The 19,115-nt window shown below is 39.9% G+C and overlaps 1 long non-coding RNA gene across 1 annotated transcript in view; it reads right to left on the bottom strand.

Moving 5' to 3' along the window:
• Positions 1 to 229: 229 nt before the first annotated feature.
• Positions 230 to 19,115, bottom strand: part of LOC114034329 — a 23,284-nt gene continuing 4,398 nt past the window's right edge. The window contains exons 2-3 of the long non-coding RNA XR_003568087.1: positions 11,538 to 11,621; positions 230 to 639 (exon numbers count right to left, since the gene is read on the bottom strand). This is a non-coding gene — a long non-coding RNA (uncharacterized LOC114034329). The remainder of the gene's footprint in view (positions 640 to 11,537; positions 11,622 to 19,115) is intronic.

The following is a 19,115-nucleotide window of genomic DNA, read 5'->3' as shown; positions in this document are numbered from 1 at the left end:
CAGCAGGCAGGGACTCGCAGAGGTCCCGAGAGACCTTGGCCACTTCTAGGTTTCCCAGCCCCTAGTCATATATTTTTTTTAAATTAACATACAGGAAAAGAAAATAAAACACCAAAATGTTTTTTTTTTCTTTATTAGTTTTATTAGTACTATTCTAGCTTTAAATCTATGATCTTATAATTCTTTTACATTTGCAAATGCATGCCCAAATTACTGATGGGAAATCCAGCTTTCAGCAATGTCGCAGTGGATATTAAGCCTGGTAAGAACATTCATATGCTCTTATCCCTTACTTGAACCGTAGATGGGTCTTTGCCTGCTAATTTCAGGTTCCCATTGAGCTTTGGGTTCATGCCAAATGGCCCTCCTGACATCTTCTTTGTCTGGGCCTGATGGCAGTGCCAGGGGAGGGCAGGGTGGGGCAGGAAAGAGGAGCTCTCTCTTCCTCCTCCTGTTTTGTTTGCTCTCGGGGACCTGCTGCTCTGCGTCACTGCACTGTGTACATAAGATAGTGCCCAGCTTGCTTCTAGGTTAGATTCCATAGCTGCTCCTCCCCTTCTCTCTCTCCTTGGCATCCTTCCTCTTATCACCCACTGTTCACGTATGCCTGCTCTGCAATTTGATCTCAGCCACTTGCATCTGAAAACATGAATAATTATGCTGTATTAATAACCCTACTGTCAGTGCCCAAGATATGGCCAACTCTGTCTCCCCTTATTACCCTGCACTGAACTCCTCTGTCATCATTACAGTTTTCTAAACATGACAATGTTTTAACTAGCATCTGATAGGGAGGAAGGTCTTGCTATCTTTCCTCAACTTTATACCATAGCCTCAGTCTACCTAATACTATGTTTAGAATTCTGTTATAATTTTTTTTAAACTCGATGTGTGATTCCATTGGGGTAGGAAGCTCTCTGTTAGGAACTCCCTCTATTCACGCAGGTTAGCACCTCCTTATCAACTTAGAGTTAGTCATTCAGTCAATAAACATTTATTAAGCACCTACTATGTGCTAGCCTGTGGATAGTCTTAGAGAGCTGCCTAGAGTGGAGGTGTCAAATATCCCACAATATTCTCTAGTGCTGTCCAAATCAGATCAAAATGTAATTGAGAAAGATTTGACAAAATAAATTAAAATACAAAATAACACATGACGTTAATTTGTGGTTTTCCAAATCCATGTGAGGCCAGCAGGGATCCGTTTCTATCTGAGTTTGACACCACTGGCCTAGAGAACAAAGAGGTTAAGTGACTTGCCCAGGGACATGCAGCCAGTCTGGGTCAGAAGTGGTAGGCCCTTGAGCTCAAGTCTTCGAACGCTAAGGCCAGCTCTCTATCCACTAGGCCACAGTGCCTCTTTGACAAACTGAGAATCATAAAATGATCTTCATTGTTCTCACTGTCATCCTCATCACTAGACCTGGCATTTACATTGTGATTCTATTCTCCGAGTATCTCTAGCCCGAATTGTTGTTGTTAAGTCACTATCGGTTGTGTCTGGCTCTTCGTGACCCCTTTTTGAGGTTTTCCTGGCAGAGATACTGGAGCGGCTTGCCATTTCCTTCTCCAGCTCAGTTGACAGATGAGGAAACTAAGGCAAACAAGGTTATGTGATTTGTCCAGGGTCACACAACTAGTAAATGTCTGAGGACAAATTTGAACTCTGGTCTTCCTGACTACAGGCCCAGTACTTTATCCATTGTGCCACCTGGCTGCCCCAACTGTGCATGCCCAAACTATACATGAAGAGAAACCCCCTTTACAATATTTTCAACAAATGATCATTCCCACAAATCTGAAAGACCTCTACCAGTGGTGGGAATAGCCTGTCAAGGGATCCCATTCAACTTTGGAACAGACTGAATTGTTAGGTTGTTTTTGTTTTTGTTTTTTTTTTTCTTATATGCAGTTAAAATCTGCCTCTGCATTTTTCACTCAATGATTCTCATTCTGTCTTCTAGGGTCAAGTATAGAAGGTCTAATCCCTTTTTCTTATGACAGCCCATCATTTCCTTGAAGATAACTAGTATTTCTCTGTTAGAAGTTTTCTTCTCTTCTCCAAAGTTTAATACACTCAGTTCCTTCAACCTAACCTCATATAAAATGTTCTCTAAGCTTTTCTCCCTCCTGACTGCCACCTATTCAGTACACTTGGGTTTTTTGGCATCTTTCCTAAAGAGTGGCTACTAGAGAGGAAGCATGCCATAGTGGCTAGAGTTCTGGCCTTGGAGCCAGGAAGATCTGGGTTCAGATCCTGCCTCTGACACATATTGGCTGTATGGTGTGGCCCTAGAAGAGTCATTTAACCTGTCAATGCTCTAAGCAACTCTAAAACCACAAGTTGCAGAGATAAAGCCCATCTACATTGGTTGAGGGAGTTTCTTTGCCCAAGAATATCCTATATTAATGAATTCACTGGTCAAAGAGTCCCTATCTCTTCCTAAACAGCAGCATCCAGGGTCAAGGACTGTAATAATCCCCTTTTTTATACATTCTTTGTCAAAGATCAAGCTATCATGCCTTGACTGGTTTGAATATCCACTTTCTTCCCCCTTTTTAAAACAGAAAATGTTTGCATATATCCAGTTCTGTGGTATGACTCTCACACTAGAGGATTTTTCAGAAATCACTGAATAATGGTGCTCTGAAGTCTGCTCATATCAACTCTGGAGAGTCAATTGTTAAATTTTCAGGGTGAACATTTATACCTTAGAAATTGGCAAACACTAGGAGCTTGATTTATTTTTTGTTTGTTTTTTATTTTTTTTTTGGTTGATTGTTTAGACTCAGGAAAATGATGGTGAAAATGTCAATAATGCAAGTTAAAATTAAAAGCGTGCTTTTTTCTGGAGAGCTGGTTATTAAACATTTGTCAACACACTTCTGCTCAAGAATCACAACTGCTATTTCTTTCAATAACTTAGAATGTTATTTGTTGAGGCCTGGTAGTGAACTTATTGAGAATAGCTAAGTGATTGCTTACTGTTCCTCACTTATCTCAGGCTTCAATTCCTCATCTACCTTTTTTATTTCCTGTGCTTTCTATTCCAAAGGCAGCTAGCTGGCCCAGAGAATAAAGCTCTGGACCTGGATTCAGGAAGACCTGAATTCAAATCCAACCTCACATACTTATTAGTTGTGTGCCCTGGGCAAGTCACTTGACCTCTGCCTTGATTTTCTCATCTGTAAAATGGGGATAATTATAACATCAACCTTCCCAAGTTGTTTTGAGGATAAAATGAGATAATATTTATAAAGCACTTTGCAAACCTTAAAGCACTATATAAATGCTAGCTATTATTATTCTTATTGTGATCTCTGATAGAGAAAAACAGAGGCAAAATAGGAAATTACTAGCTCTCAATATATTATAATTTACAATCTAGTTATCTGTATGTTTTTCTTATCTGCTAAGTTCTTATCTTACCAAATTGTAAGCATCCTAGGGCAAGAACAGTGGGTTTTCTTTCTTTTTCTGTGTTTGTATCCTCAGCACCTACCATAGCTCAATTCACATGGCTTGCACTTAAAAAAATGTTTGTTGGATAGAATGAAAGCTATTCTGATTTCCCTGAAAGAACTAACTCCTTGCTCTCTGAACTTAACCTCTGCCCATTTCAGAGGCCCAAGCTCATTAACTGAGACTCTGAATATGCTCTGCTGAGAAGATGGATCTTCTCCACCTCCCATCCTATCTTGCCCCAGATCAGAGAACTTCCGTAAATCCAGCCCAGGAAACCCTTACATAAAGGAAGGTGCTGATACACATGATGGTGCCATCATTTCTTATTCACTCAGTCTACCATGGCTGGCCTTCCTGTTGTCCCTAAAATCACACCAGGCTAATGTCACTGTAATCCCAGTTTACGGATCATAGGATCTCAGAACAGAGCTAGAACCTCAGAGGTGATCTGATTCAACCCCCCCTCTCTTTTCACTGCACCCTCCCTTACACACACATTTTAAAGGGAAGTGAAGCAATTTACCCAAGGTTATTCAGCTTATATCAATCAATGAACATTTACTAAGTGCCCATGTTGTGCCAGGCACTGTGCTAAGTTCTACGGAAACAAAAAGAAGCAAAAAGCAGTCCCTGCCCTCAAGGAGCCTACAATCTACAACATGCAAATAACTATGTACAACAAACAAGACATATATGTGTGTGTGTATGTATATATTTATTTATTTATATATGTGTATGTATATTTGTGTGTGTATGTATACATATATTTATTTATATATAATTAACAGAGGGAAAGCCCTGGAATTAAGGAGGATTGGGGAAGGCTTGTTATAGAAAGTAAGCAGCCTAAGTAGGATTTGAACCCAGGTCCTCTGACTTACCAATTTGACACTTTCCCACTCTGTACAGCATGGAATCATAGTACTGGATAGCCAGAACAAATCTTAAAAGATCATCCAAAAAAAATTTTTTTTAATTGAAAAAAAAAAAAAAAAGATCATCCAGCATTTTCCCCAATCCAGCTTCTGGAAATCCATCTGAGCAGAATGTTTTCCTGTCCCAGCCTCACCTCCCAAATTTTGTCAGGATGAAATCTTAATTTTCTTGTTTGGATTCTTTATTCCACCCAAAGGAATTCAGTCATACAATACGATCAAGGTTGGGGATGGGACAAGGATTGGGACGAAAGAGGAAAAAAGTTTTTAAATAGTTTAAAAAAAACCAACTAACTCCTGTGTATTTTGATTTAAGCAAATTTCGTTGTCTCCCTCAGTGGACATTGTTTTAGGCTGAGAGAGCCTCTGAACAGAGCGTTTGTTATTTCAGATTAAAACCAGTCCCTAACTCAGGGCTGTGTGTACACAGACATCCAATAAATACAAATGCATTTGACGTGACTAGGCACCCTCTTTGGGTGGCCATATCTACTGTTTGCTGCCACTGAAATCTAATGGCTCCATGGTAGAAATTGGGGCCAGAATAAACGTAGGCCTCTCTACATCTGTTTTTGTACCTAAACTTATACACTTTACATATCTCATCTCATTTGATCCTTACAACAGCCCTGTGGGTAGATACTATGATCCCCCCCCCTTTACAGATGGGAAAACTGAGTATGAAAGAGATTGTTAAGTGATTAGCCCATAGGTATACAGCTAGTGAGTGCCTGAAGGAGGATTCAAACAGTCCTTCCTGACAAGTCTGGCACTCTGTTCACTGTACCTCCGATAGTCAGCTTCCTACATGATTCCAACACTTCAAAACAACTTTGTTTTTCACCCCAGGACTCTTTCACCTTCACTCCTTATTAAAACTGCCCTGATTCCTGATCTCTGAACTCTATTTTTCTAAATAATGTTTAATTTTTCACCAATTACATGTTAAAACTATTTTAAACATTTTTTTTTAAAGTTTTAAATTCTAAATTCTATCCTTCCCTCCTCCCTGTCTTCCTGATTTCTGAACTCTTAACTCTGACAATGAACCCTCCTGTCTAGCAGTGGGCTGGTAAATGTTTAACAACCGGCTCTCTAGGGAGGAAAAAAGCACAAACATACCCATGGCACTCAGGGCAGCTAGGTGACATAGTAGATAAAATGCAGGGCCTGAAGTCAGGAAGACCTGAGTTCAAATTTTACTTTGGCTGTATGACCCTGGGCAAGTCACTTAACCCTGTTTGCCTTAGTTTCCTCATCTGTAAAATGAGCTGAAAAAGAACATGGCAAACCACTCTAGTATCTCTGCCAAGAAAACCACAAATGGGGTCATGAAGAGTCAGACACAAATGAACAACACCTATGGAACACTTTTAAGTTTAATCTGTATTAGTAATACTTTTTTTATAACTTTCTTAAGTCTAGAAATCAGTGAAACCAGCCCTTATTTGTAGCTGTTGCCAATTTTTGACGTGTAAATTCTTATCACACTGAAAATTTAACAAGCAGAAAGCTGGCTCCAGCACACACCCACTAACCCTTCCTGGCCTCAGCTGACTTGCTTCCTTGAGTTCAGTGGCATGTTCATAGAAGCTGCCATCATGATCTATAGACTCTTTTCTCTGTCACTGCCACTGCCTCTGGGCACCCTTGTCTGGCGCTCACATCTCTTGTTCCCTTCTATGAACCCCCATTCAGTTGGTCAGTCATGTCTGATTCTTCATGACCCCTGCATGGACCAAAATGTCCACGGGGTTTTCTTGTCAAGGATTCTGGAGTGGTTTGCCATTTCCTTCTCTAGTAGATTAAGGCAAACAGAGGTTAAATGACATGCCCAAATTCACCCAGCTAGTGTCTGAGGGCTGATTTGAACTCAGATTTTCCTAACTCTAGGCCCAGTGCTCCATCCACTAAGCCACCTAACTGTCCCTTACAATCCTACCTTCTTCCAATCTCCACATACTCCAGATCACAAATGTACATTTTCATGGTTTTTTTTTTTAACAAAAAAGTGAAAGGGAAGAAAATGCACATATGGTACCAAATACATGCCAGGCACTGTGCTAAGAGCTTTACAAATATTATCTCATTTGATCTTCACAACAACCTCTTCAGGGTAGCTACTGTTATTATCCCCATTGTACAGTTGAGGAAACTAAGGCAAATGGAAGTGAAATGACTTGCCCAGGGTCACACAATTATTCTGAGGCTGAATTTGAACTCATGCCTTCTTCTTCTTCTTTTTTTTTTAAGGCAACTGGGGTTAAGAGACTTGCCCAGGTTGGTCTGAGGCCGGATTTGAACTCAGGTCCTCCTGACTTCAGGGCCAGTGCTCTATTCACTGCACCACCTAGCTGCCCCCTGAATTTATGTCTTCTTGATCCCAGACCTAGTGCTCCTTCTGTTTCTTTGGATCATAGCCTCATCTGTAAAAAGAGGGAGGAGTGAACTAGATGGTCTCTGAAGTACTTTCAAACTCTAACTCAGTCCTTTCAGAATATATTCAAACTGATTTTGACATTGGCTCATTCTCAGGCAAATAGAAACCTCTAGGTGCTAAGTCAAGTTTGTGGTTCTTCCCTGTCCCTCCACACACACCCTGCCCCTCATTCCTGGGGTAATCATTTAGCTAACTGAATACTTAACTTCATCTCTAGCCACCAATGGACTCCAAACATGTAAATATCAGCTCATGATCAGAATAATTGGACTGGACTCTTAGGTCTTCATAGCAGACTCAAGTCATTCATTCTTTTTTTGTTGTTGTTGTTGTTTTTGGTGAGGTAATTGGGGTTAAGTCACTTGCCCAGGGTCACACAGCTAGTAAGTGTCAAGTGACTGGTCTGAGGCCGGATTTGAACTCAGGTCCTCCTGACTCCAAGCCCGGGGCTCTATACACTGCTCTACCTAGCTGCTCCAAGTCACCCACTCTTTACACCCCCTTCACCTACTTTTTATGACATTAAGGAAATCCTCTACACCAAATATTCTCAATTCCTAATCACTCACACCATGTTTCTGATGATAGCCTTCCCTCTCTCCCCCACCTCTGGACCTATCATGGAATTCAAAACTAGAGAGTAGCTTAGAGAGCCCTAATACTAGGCATTTCTCCCCTTTACCAAAAAAAAAGACAAAAACAAAAAAACAACATTAGAACAATTAGATGCCTTTGAAAATAAATCATCATTGCTCTTACCTGCGCTATTTGCCTAAGGTTGGGACAGTGAAGTAATGACAAGAGGTGACAGGCAGAGAAAGGTGGGCAGTAGTAAAGCCTTAATAGGGGATGAAGGGCAACCAAGTGATCATTGATCATGACAAGCTCTTGGAAGAAGGCCATTGATTAGATCTGGTCTCTGTAATTCCTGCAATTCCCTTGTGACTTCCTTAGGTGGGACCTCCCCTGGACAAAATTATAAAGTATAAGTTCGGCTTTATCGTCTCCGTAAGTTCCATTTTGGTCCTTCTGTCTCCTTGTCTGGACTCCCTTCCCTCCCATTCCCCGTTTTGCTTTCAGCCATTGATCAATTTCCTCAGTGAAGTGTTAGCAAATAAGACCCTGGGGATAACCCCTTGTAGGTATTTGTATTTTAACTGAGGACTACTGAAGACCTAAATTTCTTTGGAACCCAAATAAATTAAATTTCTAATGGTAGGATTTCAGGCATCAAAACCAGTCAAAGAGATCAATGGAGCAGCCCTACTACCTGTGAAAACACACTTCAAAGCACATAAATGTAGCCAGCAGCTAGTGGACCTGCAATTTCACTGATAGAGGGAGTTTTCAGATAAGGAAATGAAGTTGTCACCTTGTCTGCAACTTTGTACTTAGCACAGTGTCTGGCACATAGTAAGTGCTTGATAGATGTTTATTGAATGAATGAACTTAAAGTTTTGGAAAGCTACCTAGAGGGAACTTGCTCAGAATAATCTATATCAACGTCAGCATTTGAACTCGGGTCTTCTGGCTCTGAGGCCGGCTCTCTAGGTTCACCGTCAGTGTAATGGAACATTATTGAGCTATAAGAAAAATAAACTAATACAAAGAATTCAGAGAAAGCTGGAAGGCTTCTGCAAACAGATTAATATTAACATCATATTAATATGATTGATAATCAGGGAAACCTCATACATGACTACAATAATGTAAGTAAAAAGCACACCGAAATGATGTCAAACACCACTGGTCGTGTAATTGGTTACATAATTGACCAGTTTGGGCCCCAGAACAGAGATTAAGTAATGAAACTGCCTCCTTTCCCTAGAGAGGTGGAGGGCCATGGGTGCAGAACATCGCATATGCCATCAAACAAGACCAACCTGTCAGTTTTGCTTAATTGTTTGTCTTTGTAACAAGGAATGACTCACAGGATGGGTAGGATACATCCAGAAATGACATTTAAAAAGAAAAGGCATAAATTAGCCTTCAGTTTTTAAAAAGAAAGGAAAAAAAATTCTATTACAAAAGTGTGTCTAGTGGAAAGGGTAGCCCATCAGAGGATTATAGGAATTAAGTTCTGGAAGGGCCCTTAAAAACCAGCTAATCCAATCTCCTCATTTTATAGAGTAAGAAATGGTGCTCTACAGAAGCTGTGAGTTGCCCACACACCAGGTTAATGCAAAAACCAGGTCCCCGATTCCTTAACAGCCCTGACTCCTGGCTTGGCAAGTATGAGAGTGAACTGATGAGTGATAAAATTGAGTTAATTTTAGGAGTCATGTCTGCCAAAAGGAAGTGAAGAGCTGGCAAAGAGTCTTAGCCACTTAGAGGACATTTAATAAAAGTCACTTGACAAGGAAGATCAGAATGAGCGAAGGGACCAGGGGCATCTGTAGGGGGAATGGAGAACCGGCAAGTGAGTCAGGTTAAAATAACGGGATGGGAGCTCCCAGGTGAAGAGCACCCTGACTTTAGGCAGGAAATCGGTGGACTGCCGTTCAAAGGTCCTGGGAAAGGGCTGATATGGGATAATGTGTCAGGAATATAGGCTTGGCAATAGCGTAGTATGCTATAGGAGATTGGGGGAGGAGAAGGATAAGGTGTGGACGTCAGGGGAAAGAGTAGAGATATTAAGAGAATGGTAGTTAATTTTAAAAGGAAACACTGATATAATTTAAAAAAAAATTCAAGGGCAACTTAACTGCTTCCTGCTCCATCCTCCAAGGTTCATAGGAACGGCTACCACCTACTAAAGGAATTTTATTTAGAAGGGCCTACTTTTTTACAGATGGTAGAAGATAAACAAGAATAGACCTAAAGAAGTCTGTGAAAAATAGAATAAAGTTTCAGTTATGTTAGTACCGAGCCTAGTAGGAGATAAAGTTAAAAAATAAACAAAAACACAAAACACAAAGAACACAGAAAAGGTCCTGGTGAGATGCCCAGAACTGGGTGCCTTTTGTAATACAAGCTGTGTTTATGACCCAATTCACTGTGGTAGAGTTTATGGTGAATAGAGCCAGATCTAGGTAAATCTGATGACTGTTTTTGTAATCCAAGTTGACTGTGTTATATTTAGCACCAAATCTGTCTCTGGTGTTTGGGATACCCAGTAAACCAAGTTTAATTAACTCAGCACTGAAGTCTATGAGTTACCAATTTTTTTTTTAGACTCATACTTCTTTAAAAAATAAATTTTGTTTCAATACCTACAAAATCCCATTGTATGTATACACAGATGAATTCCCCACAGTGTGTGGATGCTGAAAGCAATTTAAGAAAATAGCATAAAGAGTGATTATGACTATGGTACAATGAAAAGAGCACAAAATTTGGAATCCAAAGATCTTAGTTTGTCATTTACTATGGGGGTGACCTTGGGCAAAAATCACTTGGTTCATCTAAGCCTCAGTTTCCTCCTCTGTAAAATGAGATTAGACTAGATGGTCTTTAAGGTCCCTTCTAGCTCTAAATTTGGGGTTCTATTAATGGGACTACATACAACTGAGCTCCATGCAGGCAAGGCAACAAACATTTTTTAAGTATTTACTTTTTGCCAGGCACTGTGCCAAGTGCTGGGGGTGTAAGTACAAGCAAAAAAGGGACAGTGTCTGTCCTCAAGGAGCTTACATTACAACACCTATAGGGGAGCTGGAAAGGAGTGAGGATAGGGGACACAGAGACAGGATGACAAAGTCTTTAGTATCAGCACAGTCAAGAGGGGAATGAAACATGGCTGGCTGGACCCATCACCCAAAATGGAAAGCAGGAAAAGAACTCACCCATGGGAGAAGAGTTTGGCACAAAGGAGAGATACTGCAGGGTGAGAAGGCTCTAGGAGCTGAGGGAAGTTTCAGGAGGAAGATGAAGCATTGAACATTAAGACATTAGTGGTAACCTTGGAAAAAACAGTTTCTGTTGAGTGGTGGTATTTGGAAACCATATCGCAAAGGGTCAAGAAGGCATTTGGAGGTTGGAAAATCAAGGAAAGAAGTATAGATTTTTTTCCCTCTAGAAATGCAGTTGAGGAAGGGAGGAGAGAGATAAGAAAATAGATGAAAGAGGCAGAAGGCTCTCAAATGAGACCTTTTTTTTAAGCATAGAGAAGTCCTGAGTAAGTCTGTAGGCAACAGTCAAGAAACAAATTGGTAAAGAGGGTTTCATGTCCAAAGACAGGATAGCACAGTGGAAAGTAGAAAGATCAAAGAAGCCATGGAGATGAAATGACTTGCCTAAAGTAACACAAATAGGAAGGAACACTCTAAATCCAGTCTCCATTTCTGGAGCCATTTATTTTGGATATACCTCTATGTATTCATGTTGTGATTGTTTTCTCCTTCTACAGAATGTAAGCTCCTTGAGGGCAAGGACTGTTTCATTTTTTCTTTGTGTCCCTTTCTTTAATATAGTCCCTAGTAGTCAGTTCATCAACATTTATTAAGTGCCAACTACATGCACGGCACTTTGTCAAGTACTGGGGACACAAAGAAAGATTAAAAAAAAAAGTCCCTGCCCTCAAGGAGCTCCCAGTCTAATAGGGGAAGACAGAGGTAGCAGGAAGAGGAACAGGATACCTCACACAGGGACATGATAAAGTCTATGGTCAAGTGGGGAATGATGAAATGGCTCCCTTGGGCCCCCTCCTTACAAAGAAGATCAATTCCTCTCCAATTATTCATTCACTACTACTTACCTCCAATCAGAGTGTCCCAAAAAGCAGAGGGTCCTGAAGTGTTGTGAGTTTCAGAATCGAAATGATCCTCCAAGAGATGAGTTTCTGGAGACAATGATGAAGTCAGTGGCAATTAATGAAAATCCTTTAATTGACTATCTCACAGTTATTCTAAACCTGGGATTTCCTCCCTTCTTTTGAAAAGCCATGTCCCCACTGCACTCCCACCAACAGTCTTAGCTGAAGCTTATTCTTAAATACATCCAGAAATACAAACAATGTATGAAGGCCCGCATTTTGGTAAAAATAGGATCCAGGGATCAAAGGATTTAAGAGTCGGGAAGGAACCTTGGAGATTATCTAATCTGATAGTCACAGCTTTACTTGACTCTAAACCCTGCTCAGTGTTTGATCAGGTGATAAAAAGTGGTTCCTTCCACTGATGCCACTATTGGGTTAATACCTCAAAGAGACCCACCTGTATGAAAATATTCATAGCAGTACTGTTTGTGTAGGAGGGTTGGGGGGGAGAATAATCAGGAGCCCTTGACTAATTTGATGAGTTCCCCCAACTGATTGATAAGAGTAAGGGGGTGTGGACAATGAATTCGAGGTAATATGGGGAGAGTTATATGAAACACAACTATGGTAACACTAAACACAATTACTACACTCATATTTTTTTTAGAAGAGCTTTAAATGGGGCAGCTAGATGGTGCAGTGGATAGAGCACCAACCCTGGAGTCAGGAGGGCCTGAGTTCAAATCCAGCCTCAGACATATAACATTCCCTAGGTGTGTGACTCTGGGTAAGTCACTTAACCCCCATTTCCTCACAAAAATAAAATAAAAGAGCTTCAAATTCAAAATTCAGATCACAAACATTGGGCAATGCATAAACTAATTCGTTGTGACATATAAGAAGTTCAAGAGACATAGTATCTGGGTAATTAATCATTTTACTAATTATTGCTGGCAGATAATTAATAAAAGGGTTATTTGGTTGTCTCTCCTAAACAAAAAACAGATCATGGCAGCTTCTTGATGCTCTTGGAAGAGTGGGTGTTCTCGACAGATGGCAATCAACTCTGATTGGTTACAATTAATGAGAGAATGAATATTATAATGAGAGATAGATCTATTAATGAGGGGCTAGAGGACATGACTGATTACCTCTTACTCTCAGACCACCCCCCCAACCTTAGTCAATCTAGACAAAGGATTCCCCCTCCTTGCCCTCAAGCCTGAATAGAGCACAATGGGCCCCACTTGGGTGGGGTCTGAACTAGATGGAGGAGAAAGTTAATCTAATCTCTTTATAAGCAAAGTCCTTCAAATGCTGGCTTGATCTAGTAGAGAATGAGGAAATGGGAAGGTTCCAAAACACCCCCACCCCACCCCTTCTTCCAAAAATTGGTTATTTAACAAAAATATATATACACATGGCCTTTCTTTTTCACCAGTGGGAAACACATTTCTTGAGATTCTCTATTTTCACCATTCTTTGAAGGAGCAGGAGCATTCCATTATATCTATATGCCATTCTTTGTTCAACCACCTCTCAGTCAGTGATCATATGGTTTCTCACCCCAACTTTTGCTAGAATGCTTGAATTCCAGGGAGAAAGTGACACTCTTCAGATGCTTCCAGACAAAGGCCCACACTCCATCATCTTACCACCTCACTGAGGATCTCATCAAATTGATCAAAGCCTTCTTTAGCAACCTCCCTTACACAAACAATGCTGCCTATGAGTATTTCCATACCAACAGCTTTCTCCTTATTTTCCATGTCACAGTTTCTACCCTGGCCTGAGGGCCAGGTATGTTACATTTGCCCCCTACCCCAGGGTTTTACCATACTAAAGGAGTTTTGGGGTGTCTAATCTCTTTGCCATTGGCTCAAGCTCCCACTGATTGTGTCCTGCCCCCCAATTTTAGGGATCATTTACAGCCCCATTCCATTTAACTAATTAGCAGATAAGCTTTTACAAAGGAACATTTACTTCACGTTATGTCAATAACAAACATATAATACCGCCCCCAAAAACAGTGGGGTCATAATTCCCTCCTTGTACCAATTCAGTCACTGGGGAAGGCAAGGAGATTAGGTTCACAGTTTAACTCAGTTCCTACATGGCATAGTCTCATCAAATTCAAAGCCCTCCTTGGGCTCAAATCTTAGGCACCCTGGCTTCTTAGGGCTTCCCTTCTTGACTGGGACCAACATCCAGCCTGGCATCCTGCCTCCAAAGTCACCATGGCTTGAGTCTGAGTCTGAGGACTTCGCTGACTGCATCTAAAAGGACAAATGAAGCCAGGCCAGACCAAAGCCTAAACCCCATCTCTTCGGGCCATAGTGCCTAAAAGGGACTTCCCCTTCCCCATAACTAGCTCAGCTCTTGACGCCTGTGCTGTGGATGAACAGGGCAGTCATACTTCTGGATGCTAGAGACAGCCAGACAGACAGACAGAAACAGAGAGAGAGAGAGAGAGAGAGAGAGAGGGAGAGAGAGAGAGAGTTAAAGATGTGGCTTGTTCAAGCTATATAGCTGCTGGAAAGAGGCTGTTTCCATCCACGTGGTAGGGGAATACAGAATATCATCTCCCAGAAGCAGGTCCTTAGCATCTCCTATGTGAGTGCCTCTGTGGCAGGTGATCTGGGCATGTGTAAAGGCAAGCCCCATTAAATCCATAATGTCCTTGGGGTATTAGCAGTAGTGGCATCAGTGGGAGTGACTACTTTTTCACTTGATCAAACGCTAAATGATATAACTCAGAGTTAAGCAAAACCATGTTAGATTAAATGATCTCAATGGTTCTTTCTGGCTCTTAAATCTTTTAATCCTCTGATCCTATTCTTCTTACTAAAATGTCTATTTGCATAAGTTTTTGTATTTCTGGATATATTTAAAAATAAGCTTCCACTAAGATCCTTGGTGGGGGTAGGATGAGAAGACACCTTTTCCAAAGGAAGGAAAAATCTAAATCTTAGACTAGTCATGAATCTATCTGTCATTTAAAAAGCATTTATTACCTGCCAAGACAAACCCAGGAACTATATGAACACAATTATAAAACACTTTTCACGCAAATAAAGACAGATCTAAACAACTGGAGAAATATTTACTGCTCATAGATAGGCTAAGCCAATATGATAAAAGTGATAATTTTACCTAAATTAATTTACTTATTTAGGACCATACCAATCAAACTACCAAAGAATTATTTCACAAAGCTAAAAAACAAAACAAAACAAAATTCACCTAGAAGAACAAAAAGTCAAGAATATCAGAGGAATCAGTGGGGGAAAAATGTGGAGAAAGGCAACCTAGCAGTACCAAATTTCAGATTATATTACAAAGTGGTAATCATCAAAATAACCTGGCATTGGCTAAGAAAAAGAGTGGTGGATCAGTGGAATAAATTAGGTATATAATGCACAGTAGTAAATAACTGTAATCTAGTGTTTGATAAGCCCAAAGATCCAAGCTTTGGGAGCAAGAGCTCATTATTTGACAACAATTGCTGGGAAAAATAGGAGGCAGTTTGGCAGAAACTAGGGATAGGCCAACATCTCACACTGTATACCAAGATAAGGTCAAAATGGATACATGATTTAGACATAAAAGTAGTTATAAGCAAATTAGGGGTACATGGAAAAATTTACCTGTCGGATTTATACATAAGGGAAGAGTTTATGACCAAACAAGAGATGGAAAGGATCATGGGAAGTAAAATTGATAGTTTTGATTACATGAAATTCAAAAGGTTTTGCACAAACAAAACCAATGCAGCCAAAATTAGAAGGAAAGCAGGAAACTGGGGGGAAACTTTTACAGCAAGTATCTCTGATAAAGGCCTCTTTTTTTTCAATTTTATAGGGAACTGAGTCAAATTTAAAAAATAAGATTCATTCTCCAACTGATAAATGGTCAAAAAATATGAATGGATAATTTTCAGAAGACGAAATTAAAGCTATCAATGGCCATTTAAAAATGCTCTAAATCACTAATAATTAAAGAAATGCAAATTAAAACAATTCTGCACTACCACCTCATACCTATTAGATTAGATAACATGACAGAAAAGGAAAATGACAAATGTTTGAGGGGATGTGGAAAAATTGGGATATTAATGCTCTATTGGTGGAGCTGTGAACTAGTGCAACCATTCTGGAGAACAATTTGGAACTTTGCCCAAGGGGCTATAAAACTGTACATACCTTTTGGCCCAGCAATACATACTACTACTAGGCCTGTATTCTGAAGACATCAAAGAAAAGGGAAAAGGACTATATGTACAAAAATATTTCTAGCAGCTCTTTTTGTGATGGCAAGGAATTGGAAACTGGGGGGATTCCCATCAATTAGTGAATGACTAAACAGATTGTGGTATATGATTGTAATGGAATACTATTGTGCTTTAAGAAATGATGAACAGGATGCTTTCAGAAAAACCTGGGAAGACTTATATAAACTGATGTAAAGCAAAGCGAGCAGAACCACGAGAACATAGTACACAGTAACAGCAATATTGTAAGGAGGATCAACTGTGAAAGATTTAGCTACTATGATCAGTATAATGACCCAAGACAATTCCAAAGGACTCATGATGAAAAATGCTATCCAGTTCCTGAGAGAACTGATGAATTTTGAATGAAAATTGCAGTATAACATTTTCACTTTCTTTTTCTTTCTTTTTATTTTTTCTTTTCTTTTCCTTTTTTTCTTTTTTTCAACATGGCTAATGTGGAAATACATTTTGCATGATTTCACATGTATAATTGATATCATATTGCTTTCCTTAGCTTTCTTAATGGGTGAATGTCATTGGTCCTCTTCTAGAATGGAGGACGAACAACAACATGTAGGTATTAATAGCTGCTCCACTAGGTACCCAAAAGGCCAATTCCAGTTGGGCAATGCTTCTATTTCCTCCCTCTTCCTCTTCTTCTTCCTCCTCCTTCTCTTTCTCTTTTCACCCTGTCCATGTGGGGAATCATACCCTTACGTGTGGATGCTCTGTTTAAAGGAACATAAATTTTGATCAATTATACTTCACCAGATATCTTGGGGCTTGGGGGCTAGATTTTTTTTCCTTCCCTACTTATTTATTCTATCATTTTTTTTTAAGTACTGGGACAATTAACTCTTTTGTTTCATGTAGTTTTCATTTATGATTTCTTGAAATTTAGCTCTGAAAAACCAGGCTTTGATAAAACCCATTGGCATTCAAATGGAGCTCTCTAATTATACTTTTGAACCCAAATCACTGGCTCTCACTGATCAGCCAATAATAGGGCCCAGTCCAGGCCTCACTTACTCATTGTTTGGGTTTTGATGGCTCCAAGTGAGCATAAATAGTAATTGTTTCTGTTCTGGCCAGAAACCCTGAGGATCTTCCCCTCCCAGACTGATCCTTTTGTGTAGGGAGACTAGGTCATCTTTTGCCTCAATTCTTAAGTACCCTTTAATCACTGAATGGGTGTTGTCTCTGACAAATTGAGACCTGGGAAAGACCTCAGCTTAAAAGGCCAAGGACTCCCACTGCATCTGGGGCCATCACCAGTCCTCCAAACCTATGCCTTGCTATTGGACTCAGGTGACTCTGGAGGAGAGTGAGGCTGATGACTTTGCACAGCCCTGCCTCACTTAAATCCAATTCACTTGGAAGTCAGGATATCTCCCTCCTAACGTCATTGGTCCTCTTCCACAAGGAAGGACAAACAACAACAACAATGGATGGAAGAGGGGCTAGAGGGAGGGAGAGCATTTGGAACTCAAAATTTAAAAAAAGTCACAAATAAATAAATTAATACTTTTTTAAAAGAAGCACTCATTGTTTCCCTAATATGTGCCAGGTACTGGGCTAGGTTCTAAGGACTCTGCCATGCCCACAAAGAGTTTATATTCTACAAGGGAGATAGTACAGTACATTTTTCAGAACATACAAAAATATACTAAATGAATAGCACCAGAAGCGGGGCCTGAGGATTTAGAATACCACCTCCTACCTGTATGACCTTATAGCAAGGCAGCTATAAGTAGCACAGTGGATAGTGCCCTGGACCTGGCTGGAGTTAAGAAGATCTGAGTTCAAATCCTGCCTTAGATATGTTGCTAGGATGCAAGATTTCATAGTACTAATTCTGAGTTTCCATTTTTCTTTGGATTTTTGTTATAGCCCCTGAAGATAACCATAGTGTAGAATTAGAGTTCTAATAAGTAAAAACTAGAATATAACTTCATATATATATGTATGTATGTATGTACATGCATATGTATATAGACATATTTTTTTCTATTTTTCCCCAGAGATGTAAAACAGTTATTTGGCCTTTCAGCATTTTCCTTCAAATTACCCTGGATTGAAAGAAATATCTAGCACAATTTCATTGCTGATGTAACAGAGGCATCTTGAAGGCCATTGATGCTACTGTGATTGATGTATCTTCCTGAGAGCTGAATAAAATGAGAAATACTCTTTTCTTATAATGCTTACCCTCAGGTTTTAATAAATACAAATTTACAAGCAAAATAAAAACTGTGCTAAAAATGTACCACGATTACTCTTTGTTTCTGTTTTCATTCGTTGTAAAGTCCATAAAGAATTATATACTCTTGTGGAGCTTGTATCTCTGACGTACTGATTAATCAAATAAAGATGAAAATGATAATTTATCAAATCATTTGAAAAATAAAGTTACCAACAACATACTGCAAAAAAAAAAAACCTTCTAGTATGTGAGTACCATCAATTTTCCTTTTTAAAGTAGAACTGGTTAGTCAACATTTTTTGCCAAAGCATTTACATTTCTCGTGTCTAGTAAATTGAGGGACTTGGATGATTTGCATATTTGTTTAGTAATCTATTCCAACTCCTTAACTTTCTGGAAAGGAAGCCTGAGAAGGTCTGGTGCCTGCGTCCTGTATCCCTGCAAAGTCTCTGAAAATTGGCATTGGTGTGTATGGAACAGTAGAACAGCTACTGGACCCAGGAGGGCTACAGTGCCTGCCCTCTAAAGTTCTGGGGACTTACATGTAGAATGGATTCTGTACTATGTAAGCTTCCCCTCTAAAGAGATGAGTCAAATTCTCTTCTCCTTCACTAATTCTTTAGACCTTCACACCAAAACCCTGAGGAAAAAATCACCTAAAGCTTAGAGTTGGCTTATGTCTAGGGTCTACCCATAAAGAGACTACATGAAATTACTCAATACATCTGGTCTGGGTAGATCAGGTTTAATTCAGCTATTTATTTCTCCACATATAAAAGAAAGGCTTAACACAAAAAAAAACTCATAAGTTTACATGAACAATGACTTTTAGCATGAAATGGCACCTCACGACTCCTATTATACTCTCACAGGAGAATGATACTTAAAATATGTAACAGTAAATGGATTACCAAACAGTCATTTCATCTTCACCGTGGTTCTATACCGTCTGAGTAATTCTTTCAAAATCCATGTTGTCCAACAAGTCATGACTAGGGCTCGGGGGCATCCACCTGTTGGGAGGGCTTGGGGCAGCCACCTGTTGGGAGCACTTGGGGGCATTCACCTGTTGGGAGGGCTTGGGGGCATTCACATTCTGGGA

The sequence above is a fragment of the Vombatus ursinus genome, unplaced genomic scaffold (genome assembly GCF_900497805.2).
Source record: "Vombatus ursinus unplaced genomic scaffold, bare-nosed wombat genome assembly UNPS02008961.1, whole genome shotgun sequence".
NCBI lineage: Eukaryota > Metazoa > Chordata > Mammalia > Diprotodontia > Vombatidae > Vombatus > Vombatus ursinus.
This window is presented reverse-complemented; position numbering and strand designations above follow the sequence as displayed.